Source organism: Equus caballus, chromosome 16 (genome assembly GCF_041296265.1).
Source record: "Equus caballus isolate H_3958 breed thoroughbred chromosome 16, TB-T2T, whole genome shotgun sequence".
NCBI lineage: Eukaryota > Metazoa > Chordata > Mammalia > Perissodactyla > Equidae > Equus > Equus caballus.
In genome coordinates, this window is record NC_091699.1 from 86,956,537 (window position 1) to 86,979,402 (window position 22,866).

At 45.2% G+C, this 22,866-nt stretch overlaps 1 protein-coding gene and 1 long non-coding RNA gene across 8 annotated transcripts in view; one reads left to right on the forward strand and one right to left on the reverse strand.

Moving 5' to 3' along the window:
- The first annotated feature begins 4,789 nt into the window (after nucleotides 1–4,789).
- ZBTB38 (zinc finger and BTB domain containing 38) overlaps nucleotides 4,790–22,866 on the forward strand; it is a 76,276-nt gene continuing 58,199 nt past the window's right edge. The window contains exons 1-3 of one of the 7 annotated variants that reach the window (XM_070238237.1): nucleotides 4,790–5,003; nucleotides 5,474–5,657; nucleotides 6,744–6,817. The gene's annotated coding sequence lies outside the window, so the exon portion shown is untranslated. Of the gene's footprint in view, nucleotides 5,004–5,174; nucleotides 5,658–6,743; nucleotides 6,818–9,374; nucleotides 9,505–20,805; nucleotides 20,870–21,851; nucleotides 22,243–22,446; nucleotides 22,819–22,866 lie in introns of those variants that run through there. The other 6 variants (XM_023621023.2, XM_023621026.2, XM_023621025.2 and 3 more) reach the window with 6 other exon arrangements.
- Nucleotides 7,004–22,837, reverse strand: LOC138918087 (uncharacterized). The gene is made up of 2 exons (XR_011427046.1): nucleotides 22,688–22,837; nucleotides 7,004–11,033 (listed from the first exon to the last, which is right to left on the reverse strand). It is a non-coding gene; the product is annotated as an uncharacterized lncRNA (long non-coding RNA).

A 22,866-nucleotide genomic window follows, 5' to 3' on the forward strand; every position in this document is an offset into this window, starting at 1 on the left:
AAAGTGAAAGATGAACTCCAACACTGTTTCCTGAACTTTTTTTAAACCCTGAACCACAATAAGAAATATGTTTCACAGAGAGACCCAGCTCACACACATATTATAAAACTGAAACAGAGTCTCACTTGTAAGGCACTTTGATATTTTTTGTTCTGTTTCCTTTTATTCTGTCGCTTGAAACCAGTGCTAGTTCGGACCCAATAAACAGTGGGTCCTGACCTGCAGTCTTAAAAGCGCTGTTTCAGAAGCTTTGTGGGAGGAGAGAACACAGGGTCCTGGTGCTGGGTGGGGAGACGTATGGCCCCAAACAGCACTCAGGGAGCCCCAAGATGAACTTTTAATAAATTTCTAGGGGCTCATTCTTTGAGAAATGATTCAGGAGGAAGAAAGGCAAGGAACAACTCCAAATCGCGCTGAATAAGTGAGGATGGGCCCCTGAGCAGAAGCCCCCAAGCTGGATTCTCAGAGTCATGATCTAAACCCCACACCGTTAACATCAAGTACAGCCGGGCACGCTCTGAGCACCACCACAGCAAAAGAGAAACCCAGTGTTTACGGAGCCCTTGTCATCCGTCAGGCATGTCACTAAGCACCTTCTCTGAGGGATGGGACATAAATTAGGTGTGCGTGCTCCCTGACCTTCTTGTCTTCCTGCCCACTGAAGAGAGTTCTGGCTTTCCCGTCCAGTTTCTTCCCCTGCCCCATCAGAAGGAGAACTGGACAGAAGCAGAAGGACTAGAAAAACATTGGTTAGGGCTGGGGAAAAAGCCTTGTAGGCAGCTTGGGAGAAAGAAGGGGAGGCCAGAGCTGTGGGGCAAAAGGGGGTTGGATAGGAGGGAAGAAAGGATGTTTAGAAGGATCGCAGGGGCTCTATATGGTGTTTGAGAAATGCAAGTATTGAATATGCATTAACTTGAAACTACTTTTTGGTGACTGGACTGGGTTTCTTAGACGACAACGCCACCCCGTGACTGGCCCATTTGGGTCATTGTCTCAGTAAGGTTACATAAGCATGATCTTATTTAATCTGCGCAACAGACCCACGGGATGGTATCATTAGTTCCTCTTTTCAGATTAAAAAAAGGTGGTGGATACACAATAAGTAACCTTAAAGTCACACGGCTAATAAATGGTGGCGCCAGAGCTGAAACTTAGGTCTTTCAACCTCCAAAGTCAGGCTCTTCACAAGTCCATGAGCAAAGATTGTTCCCAATATAAGTAATATCAATTAAGAATAAAATACTTAGGATGAGATTTAACAAAAGGCGTGGAAGACTTGTACACTGAAAATAACACAGCATTGTTGAGAGAAATTAAAGATCTAAATAAATGGAAAGGCTCCCCGGGTTCACGGATCAGGAGACTTAACATTGGTAAGATAGACTACTCCACAAACACATCTACAGGTAGAATACAACCTCTATCAAAATCCCAGCTCGATTGTTTTTTTTCAGAAATTGAGATGATAATCCTAAAAATCATATGGAAATGCAAGGGATCCAGAATAGCCAAGACAATTGTGAAAGAGAACAAAGTTGGTGGACTCATACTTCCCAATTTCCAAACTTATTCTGAAGCTACAATAATCAAAATGGTGTGGTGCTCACATAAGGACAGACATCTAGATCAAGAGAATTAAGAGTCCAGAAATAAACTAATATTTATGGCCAGTTGATGTTTGACAAAGGGGCCAAGACAATTCAATACGGGAAAGAATAGACTATTTTTTAAATAAACTTTTCATTTTAGAACAGTTTTAGATGTACAGAATTCTTGTGAGAACAGCCTTTTCAACAAATTGTTCTGGGACAACTGGATATCCACATGAAAAGAATGAATATGTTTTGTAAAACATATATCTGATAAGGAATTTGTATCCAGAATAAAGAACCTCTACAACTCAAAAATAAAAAGACAAATAATCCAATTTAAAAATGGACAAAGCATTTGAATAGACAATTCTCCAAAGAAGATATAAAAATGGGCAATAAGTTCATGAAAAGATGCTCAACATCATTAGTCATTAGAGAAATGAAAATCAAAATGTGATACCACGGCACACCCTCAAGGATGGCTAGAATCAAAAAGACAGACAATAGGAGTGTTGGTGAGGATGGGGAGAAATCCGAACTCTCACACATTATCACTGGGAATGTAAAATGGTACAGCATTTTGGAAAACAACTTGGCAGCTCCTCAAAATGTTAAACATAGAGTTACCTCATGACCCAGCAATGCCACTCCTTGGTATATACCCAAGAGACATGAAAACATATGTCTACACAAAAACTTGTACTCGATTGTTCGTGGCAACATTATTTATAACAGCCAAAAATGAAAACAACTCAAATGTTCATCAGCTGACATATGGATAAACATAATGTGGTATGTCCACACTATGAAATATTATTTGGGCACAAAAAGGAATGAAGTACTGTTATATTCTATATCATCTGTGAACCTTGAAAATATTATGCTGAGTGAAAGAAGCCAGACACAAAAGACCACACGTTGTATGATTCCATTTATATGAAATCTCCAGAAGAAGGAAATTCATAGAAACAGAAAGATTAGTATTTGCCTAGGGCCGGGGGGGGCGGGGTGGGGGGAGGAGGAGTGACTGCCAATGGGTACAACCTTTCTTTTTGGGGTGATTAAATATTCTAAAATTAGATTACAGGTCACACAATTCTGTGAATACACTAAAATCCATTGAATTTTATTCTTTCAGTGGCTTAATTTTACGGTATGTAAAGTGTATCTTAAATTGTTTTTTTCTAAAGTGAATGAGATGCCATTGGAGGCAGCAAGTGTACACAAGTGTTCCAGTGAATTCCTTGAACCCATAAAGGTTTTATTTTTTTTAATTACCAGTATACAACTGCATTTGTTGTAACAAAGGAGGAGGGTTCTCCAGATGGTGTAGGGGTTGGGGGGGTGGGGGGTGTCACTGTAGTTACTTCTCTGTGTCCCCACATAGACGTTCTGCCCAGTTCTCTGATTTTGTCCTGTTGGAGTCAACCCCAGAGCATACACTGGAGGATGTGCGTCTCACTCAAGCTCACTCATCATTTCTCCTTCTTTCCTTTCTTTTTCTCTTCTCCTCTACCTGATCCCACAAGGTAGATTGAAAAAAATAATCAGCCTCTGTTCATCTTATTAGAGAAATAAATACCTGTGTATGTGAAGCAAGCAAGGCCACTGAGCCATTGGGGAAACGGAGTGGGGAGGTGCCCAGAGGCATTTTCTGCAGGGAGAGAAGAAAAAAATAAACAAGGCTTCTGCCAAAAATGCCTGGAACTTAAGGCGCTTTCCTCAGCCCAAGGTCAGGCTCTGTGTGGACATTGACAGTGACCCTGATCACTTGTTGCTGCTCCCTTGATTAAAAGCCTCTGGCTTCTCTCTTCTGAAATTCACCTCTGCTAATTCCACCTACCTGGGGAGTCAGACCCCACAGCAAAAGTGTAATTCCTCAGAGTGGCAACTGGCAGAGCTCCCAGAACAGGTAAATTCACAAAGTCCCCAGCTATCAGAGGCATCGATGTCCCGAGCCAAGGAGAGGGGTCCCATGACAAGACACCCTGCCCCACAGTGGGAAGGAAAGCTGTGGAGTGGCATTATTGAGGAGGCCACCAACACCTCCCTTCCCTCTTCCGCAAGGGGCTGGAAATTCCTGGCTTTTGTCTTCCTCTTGGAATGAGATATTTGCCCTAGGGGAATCATGGAAAAGTACAAACCACAGAATCATAAACCACAGAGGGAGGAGTTGCCTCCGAGGTCATCCTTATCCTGGGCCCGGGCACCCCCATAAGCAGATGGTCTCCTCCTCGCCTTGGCTTGAACACAGCCACTGACAGGACTCTCGCTCAGTCCCGGAAAGGCAGCTGACTCCTGGTCGGGCAGTGACTACCGTTGTCAGGTCCAGCGCTGTTCCGTGTCTCTTCCAGCCCCTCCTCGTACTTTGAAACCACACTGTGGTTCCAGCTCCTTCTCTAGGTCTTGGCGTCTTCGAGAGGCTGAGACGCCTTTCTTTCCTGGGGCCTTCTTGCCTGCCCCAGACTTGTGTCTTTTGCTGCACTGACCCTCCCACCTATGCCTGTGAGGCCAGGGGGCAATAAAGACAAGTCTGGGCCTCAGCTCCTCTGGGACGCCGTCCACTGAGCTCTCGGACCCTGAATCCACCCCACGCCACCAGACCTCCCGGGCTTTGTCTTCCGGTTCTAGCTTCTCATCCTGATTTAGACCTGACAACAGACGCCCTTCTAGCTACTCTGCGTATCCCACCAAACCTCAGATCTGGTGTCGACCCATCAAGAGGACATGAGGCCTACTACCCTAGACAGAGCGTCCCTCATTGTCCCACTACTTCCTGGGAGGATTCGGTTTCAAGCCCCATCATTACCCTTATCTCCCTTCACCTCAGCAGGCTGCCTTCAATGTTCATTCATCGCTCCAGCCACTCAGATTTGAGATTGATGATCCAGGCTCTGCCGCTAACTAGTTGTGAGACTTTAGAGAAGTGTCTTGGTCTCTCTGAGCATCCATGTCCTCACCTATAGAACTGGGAATAATAACAGTGCCTGCCTCATAGTTTTGTCATGCTAATAACAATAAATGAAATAATCTTGGTAAAGCACTTAGCACAGAGGCTCAGACATGCTCTATAAGTATTCAAGATGTGTTCTCTAGTATTTTATTTTAAAATTGCTGTTTATTCATTCATCGTATTTACTGAGCCTGCTGCCAGGCACTGGGATATAAATACCCCTCTTAAAGATTGGTGCCCTCTTAAATCCAGGAGGCGCGAGCTCACACTGGCACTGAGAGCAGGGAGCTGAGGCCCAGGGCCATCGCACAAAGGCAGAGGAGAACAGACGCTGACCAGTGGTTTGCCCAAGGAGCGTGACAAGAGTGTCTTCCACCTTTCCACATCTCTCTGGAGACCACTGTGACTCCCTGGGTGAAGCGGCGCCACAAGGCAGAAGGGAGAGGCCAGAGGGGGAGGTGAGAAATCCCCAGAGAAAACCCCTCCCCTGCCTCTTTCTCTCTTTGACAGAGAGCGGCCATGCCTCTGCCATGCAGGAGGGTGATGTCCCTTGGGGAGGCCTTGCTGAATGTGCCTGGGACTGTTCCGGAAGGAGGAAGGGCAGCCGGGGGTGGGGAGGAGGCTGGAATGTTCTCCTGGCCTGCTGCTCAGTACAGGCGAGTGTGCAGAGAGGAGGGCCTCTGGACATCAAAGGTTCCTTTTGTCCCCTTCCGAGTGGCAGGGCAGCCCGGCCGCTGGCGATGACTCAGGCCTGGCCCTGACGTCACCCACGCCTGGCCACTGGCCTCCCTCTGCAGCCAGGAAACTGGCTGGGGAGGAGCACTCGCAGCTGCAGCAAATCTCAAATTAAGGAGGCAACTGCCTCTCTCCTCCTCTCCATCTCCCACAGCACACCTTTCTTCTCTGCTGCTTTTTTTTTTTTTTAAAGCCTCATGGAAGGTTTTACTCGTAGATCAACTTTCAAAATGTAGGAAGTCAGAATGGGTGACGTCATCAGAAAAATATGTGGAGCTGCTCTCAACAAGTGAAGAACTCAGAGCGAGAAAGCGGTTATAACTCCTGAACCCAGGGAGCTGGCAGCATCTGGGTTTCAGAGGAGCCGGCGCCTCCGAGTAAGTCACGGCCCACCTGGCCCCCTCGCTCAGTGCCCTTCACTGTGGGGCGCCATCTTGCTCCCTGACACCTGCGGCTGGGCAGGCCCCAGCCAGAGGGAGGGAGTGGGGACTGCGCTGGGGAGACCCTCCAAAAACACTACCAAAGGGATCTGTCTCTTCGCCACAGGAGCAGACAAGAAGGCATTTCCTCTCCAAAAAAAAAAAAAAAAGAAAGAAAGAAAGAAAGAAAATGGCCCAAGCTGTGCCTTCCCCCATCAACCCTCTTGTTTTGTCTCCTCTTCCTCCTCCTTCCGCCCTCGTGCTCTGTTTTGGACTGCCAGAATGTTTGTTCAGAGTTACGAACTGTTTGCTTCCTGAATCGTATACCGGGTAATCAGACACAAAAATAAACCCTATTCTAGGCAAATATGTGCCCTTTACCGTCAAACGGTGTGTTCGCGCTTACCCTAGTGAAAGATGGCAGCTCTGGGAAGAGGACACGCATGCCTGCCGCCTTTGTGGAGCGCTTCTCTGGGTGTCTCTGGTTGTTCTGTGCGCGCACCCCTGTTGTCTCCTCGCCCTGTTTGCAGACAGTTTATTTTCATTCCTATTTGCGCCGTCGCATCTGGGATGATATTAAGCACAAAGACAGATTATAACGTATCTCTCGTGTCTGTTTTAACTTCACCTAAAAAATCTTAAGTCTTTGCATAGCCTATAATTTTACAAGCTCTGAAACTTCCTCCTCAAGAAAGTTAAGTCCCGGAGAGAAAAGTGTGACCCTGCACATGAGAACTGCAGAGCACGTAGATGCAGAAATCATACCTTTTTCCCGGCTTCCGGTCATCCCAAGTCAGCTCCTCATCTTTGTACAGCCTACTTAGAGCAGAACTGTTCTTTATAAATTCTGTTTTTTGATGGGGAGGGGCACATTTTAAAAAATGAATCTTATTTTAAAGGCAATGGGGAGGCCTGACATTTACCGGGTAACAGTGGCAAATTCCTTCGTAACTGACAGCACCCTTTGGAAATTAACCATTGCACTCTCAAATATCTGTTTGGCAGGTCTTACATTTCACTTTTTGTTTTATTTTTATATATCAGGTTGTCTTGAAGTGAGGCTCTGCTGAACCGCTGTCCTTCTGGCTGCGAGATCTAAATGCTGTCCCCGTAATTTGGTGAGTGTCACCCGTCCCTAATGGCTGCTTAAATTTAAGTTTACCATTTTGTTCTTTTGGTTTGTAGTAAGATTTAAGGAAAGGGGAGAAGGCACACGGACCTCTGCACGCAATGATAACTGCTGTATCAAAGAGGATAAATAATAGTTAGGACAGGCGAATTGCTATAGCAGACGGAAAAATGTATCATGACTCAAACACAATAGTTTATTTCTTGCTCACGTAACAGTACAGGTTAGTGGGCAACCCTCTTTCACACGTTCATGCAGAGACACAGACTCAGAGATGCTCCACCTTCTGCAGTGTGTGGTTTTCATGGTCACCTGGGATTGCCTCCACTCGCCGGGAGAAGAGGAAAAGAGCACGGACAAGTGCACATGGAAAGTTTTCATTGGCCGTGCCTAGAAATGGTGCACAACACTTCTGCTCGTATTTGGTTGACTAAAACTCAATCACATGACCACATCTAACTGCAAAGCTATCTGGGAAAGGCAGTCTGGGGCGGGGAGGAAGGCAGCGACTTCCCAGTGACAGCTCTGGAGAGTTTCTGGAGAAGACGTAGTCCTCTCTGGTATAGCATATTAAGTAACTTAGAGATGCTCAAGGAAAAGGTAGCAGAATGAAGCAGTGGGAGAAGTAAAAAATTATCATCTATTTAGGGTTCCCTAACTGACATTTTTAGGTACTGTCTGGCCATGTGAGCAAGGAACACACACGTTAAGATTTTTTTGAGATGCCTCTGTCCAGTCCAACACAGAGCCTTTCCATGAGCACCACCATGCCGCCAGTGGCTGGTGGACCAGGAAGGATGTTCTTCACCTCATTTTTCCCTCTGGCATCCTCTTGGTCTGGGACCATGCTGGCTTTGTCTCCTGGTCCTTGGTCTAGTCATGTAGTTGGAATTGTCCAACAGATTCTGTTCCCCCAACTTTGAGCCCCAGTGATGTATGGGAAGGCTCATGGTTTCTTCAGCTCATGGTCCTGTCTGTTCCTGGGGGCTTTGGGAAACTCCCCTGTCTGATCTGCTCCAGATCTTAGCACATTTTTTAATCCTGGGAGGAGGGGGAGAGAGTCCCTGACTAAGATAGGATCTTCAAACCAAGTTATGAGAGAAACATTTTAAAGTAGACTAAAGGGGCTGGCCTTGTGACCTAGTGATTAAGTTCGGCACACTCTGCTTTCACGGCCCAGGTGCACGGGTTTGCATACCATGCATGGACCTACCCCACTCATCGGCCATGCTGTGGCAGCGACCCACATATAAAGTGGAGAAAGATTGGAACAGAGGTTAGCTTACTGGGAATCTTCCTCAAGAAAAAGGAGGAAGATTGGCAACAGATGTTAGCTCAGGGCCCATCTTCCTCAGCAAAAATTAGTGAAAAAACAAAAGTAGACTAAAAGGCTCAGGCTGAGGAGATTAGTGGTACCCTAAGGATTGATATATAATTCTATCTTTTCCTTTTCAGGAAAAGTTTCAAAACATTTCCTGAAATAATGAGTGGTAAGGTTATAAGCCCTGTTTGGAGAACTCTGAACTAATTTTATATTTTATGTAGCCTTTTCACCATTGTTGTTCTTAGTGCAGTATTCTCCTCGCTGGGAAATATCAGAAACCATGTGGTGGGTGCCTTGTGATGCCCCCAAGGCATCATAAAGACCTCTAATAAAAATGGACTACATGTGCTGGCTTCAGCAGCACATGTACTAAAAATGGGCTATAGTCTTTGCCTGAGCTGCCTGGTGTCTAGTTCTCTGGTTTTGTTGTCAATATCTGGCTAGACACTCTGGTTTCTGATTAAATTTTGCCCCTGGACTTGACATTTCTGGCACCCACACCCACGCCCTGAAGAATACACATTGTCCATTGTGTGGCAAGGCCAGCTACTGGCCGATCTGACACAGCCTCTCGGGCTCTCACACACGGAGCCTGATACCTGGACTGGTCTCCTATGACTGCTGCCTTGCCTCTGCCCAGTCCCCTCGTGTCAGGCGTGGGCTAAAGAGGAGTGGAATAGAATAACGAGTTGATTTGTTGCAAAAATGCTTCAACCTTCGAAAGTTCGTTTTCTTGGGTTAGTGCATCCTGAAAGTGTCTGCTGAGCCGAGAGCTGGCTGGGGTGGTGGAGTAAGCTAAAGATAAGACCAGGTTGAACAGGGTATGCAGTGCCTGCTAGAAGAGTGCAGCCAAAGGAGTAAATTGAGGGCAAGTACCAGGTTTCAAAAGCTGGAGCCGAGTGAGGCCGATCTCTTGCTGCAAGTCCCAGGCTAACAGAGTCCACCAGGAAGGGCAGGGCCAAAGGCCACAGTTGAGGAGGAAAAGTGTGGAGGTCCTTTCGCTTGGGAGACTCGGTCATCACAGCTTGTTAGTCTCAACTGTCATGTGATGACGGCTCCTCAAAGCGCTGGGTGTGCAGGAGTTGACGTCTGAGTATGTATGTGGAGGGGCTGGGGTGGGGTCAGACTCCTGTCTTCTAATGTCTAGCTGCGCAGCATGGCAGGGCGAGGTGTGGGAGCGCCAAGTCAGAATTTCACTGCTGTCAACACCCCACCTCCACAGTGTTGATACAGCGTGCTCAGTGACCTCACAGCCACGCCAACAAGGCAGGGGGAACGAATATACAGCTTGCGACTATTTTGATCTTCGACATTTTCAAAAAACGATCAAAATGTAGTCATCACGGGAAAAGGTGAGCTGCCTTAACTTCAATTTTATATTTTGTTATTTTTTAAATTTTTAATTCCGCATGAGGGGTACAATTCAAATTTGGGGCACCACGGTCTTTTCAGAGCTTAGGCCAGCTAAACAGCTTAGCCTGGACCTGTTGATCCGTGATGAGCAGACACGAGCTGCACACAGCAGGCTGACAGAGGCAGCGCCTGCACCAGCTGGTTATTTTTAACCCCAGAGGTTTTCTAGTTTTCATAGCACAGAAGTCCAAGCCCTCTTCTTGCCCTGGGTCAGCGTTGCAAATGTTCTATCACTCCCTTCAGAACATTTTGCAATAAGGACACGTCATTTTCACCAAAGCTAAGAATTCATGGTAATGGGGCTTTGTAATTTCTCATGCTGAAATCCCCTGACTTCTTGTCAAGAACGAAGTTGGAAAACACCACGCTGAAGACTTCAGGGTTTTGTTTTTAACTCAAGAAGCCTCTGGTTTTCATCAGAACTTTAAAGCTTCCTCCCGCCTCCGAAATGGTATTTTTAAAAAACGTAAAACTGAAATTCTGTCAGAATCGGTCTAAGGTAATACATGTGAAATGGTTTGGGCAACTTAGAAAAATGCAGGGCAAGTCAAGGTGTTGATGGAAACAATTACCATAATTATGGTCAGCATTGGTGTTTTGGCTTTTTTGATATTGCTATTAACGTTATAATTATCATTATTTTCAGTTTTCTTTTGCCTCTCTAAATTGACTTTCATCTGAGATCCTTAGTACTATGCCCCAACTAGCCAAAGCATGTGGTGTAAAAATTTCAAGGACATTTGGAAAGATTTGATTCTAGGCCAGAGGCCTAACTGTGAGGCTTCTGATCTTATTCAGAGAGAGGTTTGATCCAGGATTCACTGAAACCTGTGAGGGAGGATGGATTTGAGCCACCTTTCTGCCAAAAAAGAGGCTTCCTGGTTTTCTACGGGGCTTCCAGTGTATCGGCCAAAGGAGGTTTTAAAACTACTTAACGGAAGCCTTGACCTAAGGTGCTGTCCCCTAAAGCCAGAATGGAGCCCATCGTCTGTCCAAAGCCCCTATGCAGGAGGACAACATGTCTGCTTGGTGCGATGGGGGCGGGGAAGAGGGATCATACACAGAGGCGGCAAGCAAGAGTTCAACCCTAGAGCCGTAAAGACGCTATCGTTTAACTGTGAACTCCCCCCAGTCCCGGATCCTGTAGCCACTCATCTTTGAATGTAGCAGGAAAATAGAATCTAGTGAAAAGGACCTTCTTATTGACCCAAATTCCTTGGCATTGAATATATTAAGGTCCTTCACAGAAGAGAATGTAGCTTGAGATTCACCCCAGGCACCGGATGCAGTCTGTCTGTCTGTCGTCTGAGGCCTCCTGCAGCAGCCTGGCCGGGGCTGGGCTGGACTCCTAAGAGCCTCTCTTACTTCCGTGTTCACTCTATGTGAGGCGAATTCCTCTTCTTTTCTTTTAAAATATTTATCACTGTTTTTCAAATAACAAGAGCCATAACTAGTCACTATACGAAATCTGGAAAATACGGAAAAATATCAAGAATCAAACAACAGTTGCCAGTAATCCAACAACCAAGCAACAATTAAATATTAACATTTTGGTGTATTTATTTCCAATTTTTCATATATATATGTTCTTTTAAAAATTATTGAAATGGTATTTTATATGCTTTTTCTTACCCCACTTAATATTATGTTGTAAACATTTTTCCAAGTCACTAAATAGTCTTTGAAAATTTGATTTTTAATGGCTGTGCTTCCATTGCAATGATATGTCTTAATCTATCCATTCTATTTTTCTGGACATTTTGATTGCCTTTAGTGTTCTGCTATGATAAATATGTAAACATTCTTGTAGATAAATCCTTGGTGACATCTTAGAGAAAATTCCTAGAATTGAATCAGGAGGTCAAATGACCTATTTTTAAAGTTCCTAATGCATATCGTAAGTTAGCCTCCACAAAGTTACAGTGTCTATTTCACTCCCTAGGTCCCCTTCAGTTTCTCAGGTTAAATTGCACGCTCCTGGCCCCCAGTGGCCTCAGAAGGTCTGAGGCAGGGGCCTAGGGGGCTGCATGTTAATATACCCTTCCAATCGGATGCACATTAGAGCCTAAGAACTATTGAAATGCTGCATTCAGTTCAACAAACACTCATTTCAACAAACACTTATTACACAGAAAAAAGTTAGGGAAGCCTGAGCTAGTATATCGAAACCTGAATTTAACTTAAAGGCTCTTTCTTGGCTTCTGAATTTTAGATTTTCCCTTAATCGTGGTACCGTGTAGTTGAAAGACGATCAGCTGGGGAGTCAGGAAACCTCACTGTAAACATGAGCTAACTGAGACCCAGAATGCCTCCTTTACTCTTTGTGAGATTTCGTGGCAGACATAGCACTGGAACTTGAGTAGACAAAGGACCCGGATCCACCCACCCTCTGGGTAGCAGAGACAAGGCACCAGCGAGAAGTCTGACTCCTGAAGTGAGCCCCTGCCTCAGCCAGGGAACTTTTGTCTGCCTTCTGATAGGACACGTGTGGGCAGCCCAGGCCTTGCAAGTGGCCCAGGTGCCCACCTTGGTCACCTAATGAGCCCCAAGCCCTGACGTAGTAACAATGGAAGCTAGACCGAGGAGGACATAGGACAGCCATGCAGATCCATGCCAGGAGAGCAGAGTAGGAGGTGGGGTCCAGAGTCAGAAGCCCAGAGAGCAGAGCAGAGGCAGGGCAAGCACAAGAGTCACACTGTGGGCAGGCACGAGTTGCAAAGAAGAGAAAGCCAGGGCTGGAGGGGAGCTGCGGTGGATTCAGCCTCAAGGATGGAGTCCCATGACAGAACTTCACGGTCAGGGTGAGTGCCTGCCTCTTTAAATCTGAAAGGTTGCTCTGTGCTGGGCTGCCTTCTGACAGCAGGGAAGTAGGAGCACCGGCTGGAGGAGGGGCAATGGGTCAGAGAAGAGGCACCTGAAAATGGAAATTTGGAACATTCTCTGTTACAGCAGAGAACATAGCGAGCAAACAACCACCAAATTTAAAAATTCTCACCACCTTCTGAGAGGAAGTGTGACTCTCCATCCTGTCTGCGAAACTCTGCTCAGACCCATCGGACCACACCCCCTGGTCACCTGATAGCATCTGGCTGCCCTTCCTCTCTTCCTACCACCTCACCTTCTGCAGAGCCACCATCCTATCTTTGACTTTCAAGTCAGCCTCGCAGAGTTCTCAGCTCTCCAGCCCCCGGTTCACGTTGAGGTTCTGTAAGTCATCGTCTAGTTTCCTCCACGCCCAAGTCCACATCCATCTCCTGGGTCTGCACCAAGTGAGGCTCAAGAGCCAGGATCCAAAGGAACACCTCTGCGGCACCCATCCTACACGCTTAGGCTCCGGGAACTTGCCTGTGATCGCCAAGCTTCACTGTTCCTGTGCACGGCCTCCCTTATCTCTTGGCTGTCCTTGTGCAGGAGCACTGCTCTCCTGATTCTTGGCCTCCTGGTCCAAAGTTGTGGAACCAGGGTCGTGATGAGTATAGATTCTGGGAAGATTTACAACCTCCCTTGAATCAATCAGGGGTCCAGCAGATGGAGGATGACTTTCCAGTTGTGGCTGGGGCAGTTCAAGTCATCACTATGATGTTGGCCCTGTGCAAAGTCCGTGTCCCGGCATCCTGAACTACTTCCTTGGCTGAGGCACCTGCTGATACCTACGTAGAATTCTAATTGCTGACAGGACCTGGATCCCTAGGCCAGGAAGGTCCCTGTGGTGGTGACAGGTGCCTCCAGATCTAACCCCCGGGAAGTAGAAATTGGAGTGCTGTAACGTCCAGACAAGGTGTCCACATGCTGCTGGAGAGTGTTGGGTGGCCAACAGGGTAGGAAGTCCAAGGGCAAAAAGTGTTCAGCAGGGCCTGTGATCTGACCAGAGCCACTGGTGGTCCCATCCTTACCTGTCTGTGCTCACTCCATGTCCCACAGCCCCTCACACCCTGCTAATAGGTAATAACTTTAGGAACAAGAAGCATTCACACAGTCTCTGGCCAAAGCTGCAAGAGGGCCCTGGCCCAGGCAAAGTCTGCCCCTGCCCGTGGCTGTCATAGCATGGCTTGCATGTCACCCCCTGGAGCAGGTGTTATTGGCATCAGGTCAGCCGGCTTGGCCAAGAGCACCTGCCTCAAAGAAGCCCAGCAGCCCCGGATGGCGAGGTCTCACTGCTGCTGTCAGGAGCAGCCATACAGGCTGAAGGCTCACCCCGTGTCAAGAGCCTCATTTTCCATCATTGACATGCCAGACAGCCCAAACTGCTGTGTAGACAAGTATTAGGAAGGCTGGAACAGGAGAGATACCTGAAGCCACTCCAGCCAAGCTCTGCCACGCTTTACTGCCATCCTGGGACCATCAAAAGGAGCCCCTACACACCTATCAGAATGGTTACAATAAAAAACACTGATGTCACCAAATGCTACAAGGATGTGGAGAAACTGGATTGCTCATACCCTGCTGGTGGGGTATAAATGGTGCAGCCACTCTGGAAAACAGTTTGACGGTTTCTTATAAAGTTAAACATACACTTAGCATACAATCCCACTCCTGGGTATTTACACAAGAGGAAGGAAAACTTATGTTCATCAAAAAACCTGTACCGGAATACATATTCACAGCAGTTTTATTTGTAATAGCTTAAAACTGGAAACCAGCCAAACATCCTTCAGTGGGAGAATGGACAACAAACTGTGGCACATCCATGCCGGGAACACTCTTCTGCAGTAAAAGGCACACAGCCTTTACATACAACTTGCATGGATCGTAAGGGCATTATGCTGGCTGAAAGAAAGCCAGTCTCAAAGGGCCACATACTGTGTGATTCTGTTTGTATAATGTTCTCAAAGTGGCAGAATTACGGGGACAGAGAACAGATCAGTGCCAGAGGGAAGGGTTGGGGGAAGGTGTGACTATAGAGGGGCGGCCCAGGGAGTTTCTTTGTGGTGATGGACTAGTTCTGTGTCTGGATTTGGATGATGGCTACTCCAGTCTACACATGTGATAAAATTTCATAGAACTCTAGATGCACACATACACACACAGTGCATGTAAAAACTGGTGAAAAACGAATAAGGTCTGTACCTGAGTTCACGGTAGTGTGCAATGTCAGTTTCTTGCTTTAGACAGTGTTCTGCGGTGGTAGAGGAGATTATCATCACGGGAAGCTGGATGAAGCTATACAATTACTGTTCTATTTTTGCAACTCCTTGTGAATCTTAAACTATTTCCAAAAGAGCTATTAAAAGCAACTTTTAAGAAGTTTTTTTTTTAAAAAAAAAAGGGTGTTCCCCGCCCCAGGAGAGGGGGATTCAGCCGCTGGCTTCTCTTTTATGAGCAACTCTTATTGTTGATTTGGCTGCTTTCTAATTTATGGTTAGGCTTACCGGTGGCTTTGGCCTCACCCTCTGCTTCTCAGAGACAGCCCACCTCAGACGGAAGCAAAGCTCAAGTGTTCCAGCGCTGAGCGTGAATGGGCCCCCTTTCTCCTCCCTGAGACTGTAACTTCAAAGCCAGGTAAAGACCCAGAGATCTAAGAAATGGTCTCACGGTGAAAATCTAGGATGAATCATCCTTTCGCCCCCGCCCAGTAATTTCTTTTCTGGAATGGCTCTTTGTCTTCTCAGCTCTTCATACAGATTATTCTCTTCACCTTCCCCAAACGGCCCCTCTTCTAATGGAGGGAGATTAACCCTTCTCTGCCCCCTCTCAGTCTCGCTCAGTGGAGGGCTTTCTTCAACCACACCGCTCTCTCCGGGCCCCGTGCCACCGCCGGATGCTACAGCGTGAGATGGCTGTCTTCCTTTTGAAGCACTGACATCTCTGTCAAACACCTTTTTGCCAGACTTGGCCCTGGAAAGACGGTTTTGAAATAAAACTGATCATGGGCCACCTGGGTTTGCAGTCTGGAATTTCACAAGGCCATGAGCATCTAGGTCAAGGGGTATTTACCGTGCCTGCTACCTTCAGGGCCTCGCCTTCATGAACTTCTAGCATTCTTTACTCCCTAGCTTTGCGGAGGGGTCCCCAGCATCAGCTAAGATTGAGGCTGCGCATATGGGGCTGATGTCTGTGTGGCATCCTGTCCGGATATGACAAAACACACGCAAGCCGCTGTCCCCCAGGACTGGCCGCAGCCCCTAGTTTCCTGCCATGCCTTATTTATTAGGAGGACTCATCTCAAGGGACCGTGGTGAGAGGGACATAGGTGTACATTTCTTAGGCCTGGCTGTGAGTTGTCGATCAGGACAGAGTGCTAGAAAGGTGACAATGTGAACTGTCGGTCTTCAGTAGGCGTTGATGAATCTCCCAGTTTTGCACCTTTTGGTTTCAAAACCATACTGAACAATGGAAAATGAAACCTGCATCTTATTTTTAGCTGCTCATGCTAACTCATGAGATTTTTTCTTTGCAAACTAAATAGGAGAAAGGCTACTTCAACTGGCTGAACTTGATCTGATTGACTTAATATAACAATTAAGCCTACTTCTCAAGTGACGCTTGGTCCCAGGTGATATTTTGGCCAGTATTTACTATTTTGCTTAAAATTATCTTTAGTTGAGCTTTTAAACAAAGTAAACAAGTGTACTATAACATTTTCTTCCGTGAGGAATTGGGGAACAAATTATAAACCCTCTATACTGGAATCTATTCATTAACTCACTTATTATATAACCATTTATTAAGTACCTCTTTAAGTGAAAGCTTAAATTAAAAAAAAAAAAAAAAATTGAGCCAGTGTGTTGAATTACAAAGAGCAGAATACTAGAAATTAAGGACTATGGCTTTTATCCTGGCTGCTGAGGTCTTCAGACATAACACGCTCTTTGGGCCTGATTTTCTTCTCCCTCAAAGAACGGGTTTAGATGACATCCTCTAAAGTGACTTGCCTATTCTGTAATTCTGTGAAACCCATTCTGCCACTGAGGGCCCGAGGAAATGTCGAGGCCCTTTTTGGAAGCAGTGGTGGTGTTGTCGGGCCACTCTGATTTCTGTCTCGCCTTTCCCCATTCTAGGAGGGGCAGATTTGAACAAAGCCAGTGGTCTGCTTGCCAGACAACTTGTGGCTCCCCTTGGTAAACAAATGATTAAGTACTTGAAAGACTTGCATAGGTATTTTCAGTCCCCAGGCCCTTCCTTAACTCATGGAGCAAGTTCTCCAATTTTAGAAAGTGGCTTCATGAGACAAAGCTACTGGTAGTGGTGGAAGTAGAGAAAGGACCCCCAATGTGGTGTTGGTCAGTCAAGAGCACACCCATATGAGCCCCTCCATTGCACCAGGCAATGTTCTAGGAGCCGTGGGAGATAAACAGATCTTGTAGGAGGCAAGCCAGAGATATGAGTAAAGGTAGATAGTTCAATACAACAACCAAAACTTATTGTGCTTTTATCTTCAGTCCAAAGGAAGTGAAGAGTCACTGAGGTTAGCCAATCTGCTCTGGTGAGAAGTGCATGGTTGTGGCCCTTCCGAGCTACAAAGTCATTTATCTGAGAGAAGAGAAAGCAAATGAGTTTGTTCCCAGGTTGAGTCTTGGAATATTTGCTGCCCAGGATGAAGAAAAATCTGAGGAGAGGATTATGCTCTCTCATGGGGTACATTTTACCAATGTGTAAGAATTCTTCCTTCTCTACCTTCAGTTACATCCCCATCCTTCCTCTTCAACCTAGTTGCCAATCTTTCTAGAAAGAAGAAACTCAGCCTACTTGCTGAATATGTGTTTTGTCAATCCAGGATCTAGAAGACCCTGTTGTTCTACTTGCCCTACATTTGGGGGGTGGCAAGCAGTCATGGTCACAAATGAACGTGTGATTAAGGATTCACGGATGCTCTTGATCTCCACTTGGACACAGGTCTTTATTAATGCCATGTTTCAAATGCACTGAGACATGAAAGCAGGGACTATTCTGCTGCTGAAGCTGAGATAGTGATATTGGAAACCATGGTGAGACGTGTTGAGGATATGCTCACAGGAGAGTCTGAGTTAGATTAGAGTGGCGTGGAACGTTGTCCACCACAGTCTCCCTTGCAGCCCTAAGTCACTTACTACCTTTTCTCTGTTGAAAACCATGTGGTTCACATTTCCCTTCTCCCTCCAGCTCTTTCCTGGAGGGTAACCTCAATTTGGTCCCCAGGGCTTGCTTCCCAGTCCTTGCCATCAAGTGTGTCCCCTTTCCCACATCTCACACAGATGCAAATGGATGGCAGTGAGAATGCATATGTCTAAGAATTGGAGGAGGCTTCCTGGAGTTCAGACTCCTCAGGCATGTGCATTCACCCAACCCTTTGTCCTACCACCTCCTAAGCACTGAGCAAGATAATCCTCCACCTGGGGCGGGCTGATAGAGCTGATCAGAAAGCCCCCTTTGAGAGCCATCTGGTTGGCATATAAAATTACTGCCAGTGAGCGAGATAGTCGGCTGGCCACATAACCAGGTGGCAGGAGTCTTGGAGTCCAGCTCTTGGGCTAACCAACCTCGAAAGCAAGCTGGGCTGGGTTTTTTAGAATCATGAACTTTCAGAGCTGGAAGGGATCTTAGAGGGGACCACGTTGTACCAATGTTAACATGGGGGGTCAATCATTAAAATGATGCATTTGAAGCACTAAACTTGGTTGAGAAAAATCTCTTACTCAAAAGTTAGGCTTTTTAAAAGTCCTTTTGTAAAATATATTGGGAAGCAACTCATAATACCAATTTAGGTTATCTGTTCAGGACGAAAACACTGTTTGTGTGTAGCAGCCAGGTCGGTCTTGATTGTTAGACTGATTTTTCTTTAATTGATAATTTAGAGTGGAACAGTCTAACAGCCTGATGACAAATTTCCTCACCAATGCCGACTATATTAGGTATAAAAGGAAACAAAGTGTGCTTTTAAATACTGCAGCGAATGGGTGAGCTCGCTTATTCAGTGTGTGATCTTGGGCGAATGACCAGATCTCTCTCAGCCTCAGTTTCCTCATCTGTAACATGGTAAGACTGGACGTCACCAGGTGAAGTAGTTTGTTCAGATGGAAATGTAAGCTTTTCCACTTATTTTGCCTCATAAAACATTTCCAAATTAGGACAAATCTCTGATGAAAATTGTTATGCTGCTTTCTACCCTTAACTTTCCAACGTGGTCTAGTGGATTCCTCCTTTTTCATTTAGTCTTTTCTACCTTGCTGGCCCAGCCTGTCTCCAGTTGGTGGCATCCTAGGTACCCATAACTCCCAGGGCCTGGGGGTTGAGGCTGGTTCATATAAACAGGAGTGGTCCTGGCCCCAGGGAGCAGGAGTCCCCTCCTGCCAGGAGTCTGCACAATAAGAAGATTCCTCCATCAGGGCGGAATGTGGATGGAGGAGGCTTTATCCTCTTAGGACTGGTGGAAAGACCCAGACTTTGGAATTGGTTGGACTTGGGTTTGAATCCTAACTCTGCTGTTTACTGGGTGACTACTAATTTCAATTAGTTCCTCACCTAAGGTTGATGATAACCAATACCCACCTTGCGGGATTATTGGGCTAGAATCAAATGATATAACTAAAATATTGAGTATGTAGTAGGTTCTCCATAAATGGTAGCTGTGATAGACTTAGCTCTGATCAAGATAGAAAGCAGAAGTTCCTGCCTAGATCTCTAGGTGAGATGTAGATGTTCAGAGTAGCATTGGACTTTCCCAAAAGTTTAGGCTAAAATATCATCCAAAGGCATTTTAGTCATTGATAAATTAGGTCACCACGTTGTTTCCAGGGCTGAATACACTATAGACAGATGTAATAACCAACCTCATAAAAATTTTTAAATTTTTTAAGTTATAAGAATTTAAACAAAAATGTTATCTTTGTTGAACATTTCATTTTTAAAAATTTAGATTAGAATAGCCTAACCTGATAGCAAATTTACCCACAAGTGTTGAATGTCTATATTAGGTGTAAATGGAAACCAGCTGTAATTTTTAATGCCGTGGATGGAGTAGAGAAATGTGCAAACCGGTACAAATGTTTATAAACCAAGGATTCCTCTGGGACTCAGTGCCCTGACTTTACATTTTTTTAAACATAGAGAGTCAAGCTTTGTTCATGCTTGAATTACGAACTTTGCATAAGCCATGCAATTTAACTTTAACCCGCAGGACTGAAAATAAAGTGAGCTCAGACTGCAGAACGAGGCTGTGAGCAGTGAGAGCGCTAATCAGAGTGAAAGACGACCCTCACTGCCAGCTCTGTCCTTCTCCAGCCCGCTTCCGCCAGATTGTTTGGGTTCCTCATGCTTGACTCGTCAAAGTGGCAAAAACAGGTTAAATTTTTCATTGTGGCCAAGAGATGTATCTTTTAAATTAATGTTTGTGCATATGCCCTGAGAAGGTTGATGAGGATCACACGATTTTTAAAAATCATAAGTGAATGCATGCCCTAGCCACTTGTAATCATGACAAAGCTTAAGCAATTCAGACATGAGCGTAGTTTTTTAAGAGTGCAAAACAGGATTTACTAGTCGAGAATGTCTGCCTAAACAAGCTCATCCTCTGAATGCTTTCAACTACAGTTCAAATTTGTTTAACGCAAGCCAGTTTGGTAAATGGGCCATGTTTGCTCATTGAGTGTTTTGGAACATCACAAAATAAACCAGTATGTGGCTTTTAGGCTCGTTTTGACAGAGGGTGGACAGAGAACCCCACAGGGAGGTTTGGAAACGGCTTGCCCTGGCATCCGGTTTACGAGTACCAGTAGGGGACCTGACCACATTCACCACCCTGCCCCTGCAAAGAGGACGTAACACCATTCACTCATCTCGTGGGAGCCTGATATGGATGACTGTCATTGTCACTGCCATTTATTATCCCAGGCAGGGGAGGCAGCGCCTTAGTTCTATGTGGTTAGGGTTGATTCCATATGGTGTTTATTTAGCCAACATGCTAATAACTTGTGAGTATTTTAACATGAATGTCTAGCTTTCAGATGTTTTTGATGAGAAGTATCTGCACAGACACTAATAGCATCAAATCGCTAGGTGTTCGCTTCAACTTCCTCTGACCTCGCTCTGAGGACCCTGCTTTATAGGCGACCGTGTATTAAATTGGTGCCTTGTAACTCAGCCTGGTAGTCTCTCTAATTCTCAACCCCCAAGGTAAAGGAGGAATTGGCCTAAGGACACTCCATTCTAATTTTCTGTCACTGTCAATGCTAACCAGAGCTCATAGAGCAATGACGTGGGGGTGGGGAAGATGGTTCCACCATTGGTGTTAAACTAGGAGCTAGTGTTTCCGTTAGAGCCGTGTTTATTTCTGGAGTAGTTGTAGGGGAGAGCTGTGCTCCAAAGAGAAGAGGACTCAGTGTTGTTCAGGTATGACTGACCATCTGGACGACCCAACGCAGAGACTTGACAGTGTATGGGATAGAGGTGGGCTGGGTACTTCCCTCACATTGAGCTAAAAATCACTTGGGTTCTGGGGAAGGAGATAGGATTAGAGCTAGAAACAAAAGATCCAGTTGTGAAACCTAGTACCTAAGTTAAGATGTTCGAATACATTTTCTCCTTTAAAAAAATTCTGGGGAACTTGAACGTTTTGCTAACCTGGTTATTTTTAGGCATTTTTAGCCTCTATTTTAACCTTTTCTTATAGAAGATAGTGGTGCTGGAAAACCAGCAACCCAAGAAAATATTGATTGACTTTTTCACGTGTTAAAATTAATTAACATTAGCATATTCGGTGATGTAATAGGCAATGAAAGACTTTTGGAGTGATAAAAAGAAGAAAAAGGTAAATATTACATACTCAAAATCAGTCTCATAGCATTTTATAAAAATGTTGGCTTCTGTCCAGAATCCAAGGGTGGGGGTGGGTATGGTTTCTTTGTAGCTGAAGAAAGAGTGGAAAAGAATCTGTTCTATTTCCTTAAAAATAAAAGACTTCTAGTTTTATACAGCGTGCTAAATGAAATGCTTTTCTGTTTTTTACCTGCCGGCAGAATCTGGAAGACATTTTTCTAGTAGGCTATGCTGTTTTCCTCTCTTTGGGGACATGGTGACGCTGGTTTTGTAGCAAAACAGTATTTGCTTATTAGGCATTTCTTCAAAATCCTGAATAAGCAGCTCTTTCCACATTTTTTGTTCCACATGTTAAACATTTCATTGCAATTTGAGCTTCAATTGTGTGTGTGTGTGTGTGTGTGTGTGTGTGTGTGTCTTGATAGGGAAGATTGAAAGGGGATGCGTAAGAATCCTTGAAGGTTTTTTGTTTAAAAAAAATTAATTCCTACAATTATGTATTGGAGTCTGTACAGAAGGTGATTCCAATTTATTACATACAGCCAAACTAGACCCCATCAATCTTGAGCAGCGGGGGTAGGGAGGTGGTGTTGAAGAAGACATGAAATTTGGTGTTTGAGTAGATGAGATTTAATTTTCAGAAAACATTTCACTCATAAAACGGATAGCACCCCAGTGTCAGCGCTGACCTCCATGAAGTCAATGTCATCGTGCAAGCGTAGCTCAGATTAGCCTCAAAGTAAAAACAAAGAAACACTGCATCTCAGCACAGCGCCATCGCTTCGCCTACAGTATGTACCATGTGTGTATATATAGCCTTTCCGTATTCCTGCTCATGGCTTCTTATTTTACAGTGTAGCTTCAGGAGGGGGAGGGAGGAGAAAAATCATGTTGCATTTCCTACGTTCTGAGCAAGTACGGTGCTGCTGCAAGTCAACAGTATTTAGGTCAGTATCCTGAGGATACTTTTATCCTTTTTAAACAAATAGCCTTTGTCGTTCATGATGGTCAGCTATACATCCAAAGGAACTCAGTAGCAATTTATTTTCTGTGCTGATTTTATTCTGCTTCTAAGTTTAAGCAAATTCATCCACATTTTACTGCAATTCCGACTGAGGAGGTGTCTGCCGCTCTGTACTGCAGATACACTTAGCAGGATACATTTACACGGCTTGTGGTTAGAGGTTATAGCACGGATACAGACAGCTGAGCATGCATTCTTCCACAAGCCTGCCGGCACCATTTAGGATTCTGAAAAATAATCTAGAAATGCTACACCCTTTATAATATTATCCTTTACTTTGCAAGAGCTTAGCAGTTATGTTTTTTATTGTTGTTAGCAATTCTATGAAATTAACAGTCTCTAAAATGCATCCCCAACCAGATACATACTGTATTGAAAGCTTTCTTCAAGAAGAAGATATGACAGTGTTCATTCCAGCTTATTTTCTTCCTTTGCAAAAGGACTGTGTGATTCTCAGAAGCAGAAGGACACTTTCATTGTGCAGCAGCTCTGCTTAAGTGTATGAAATGCCTTCTACTGTCTGGTTGCAGAATTTGGAGTTTGCTAA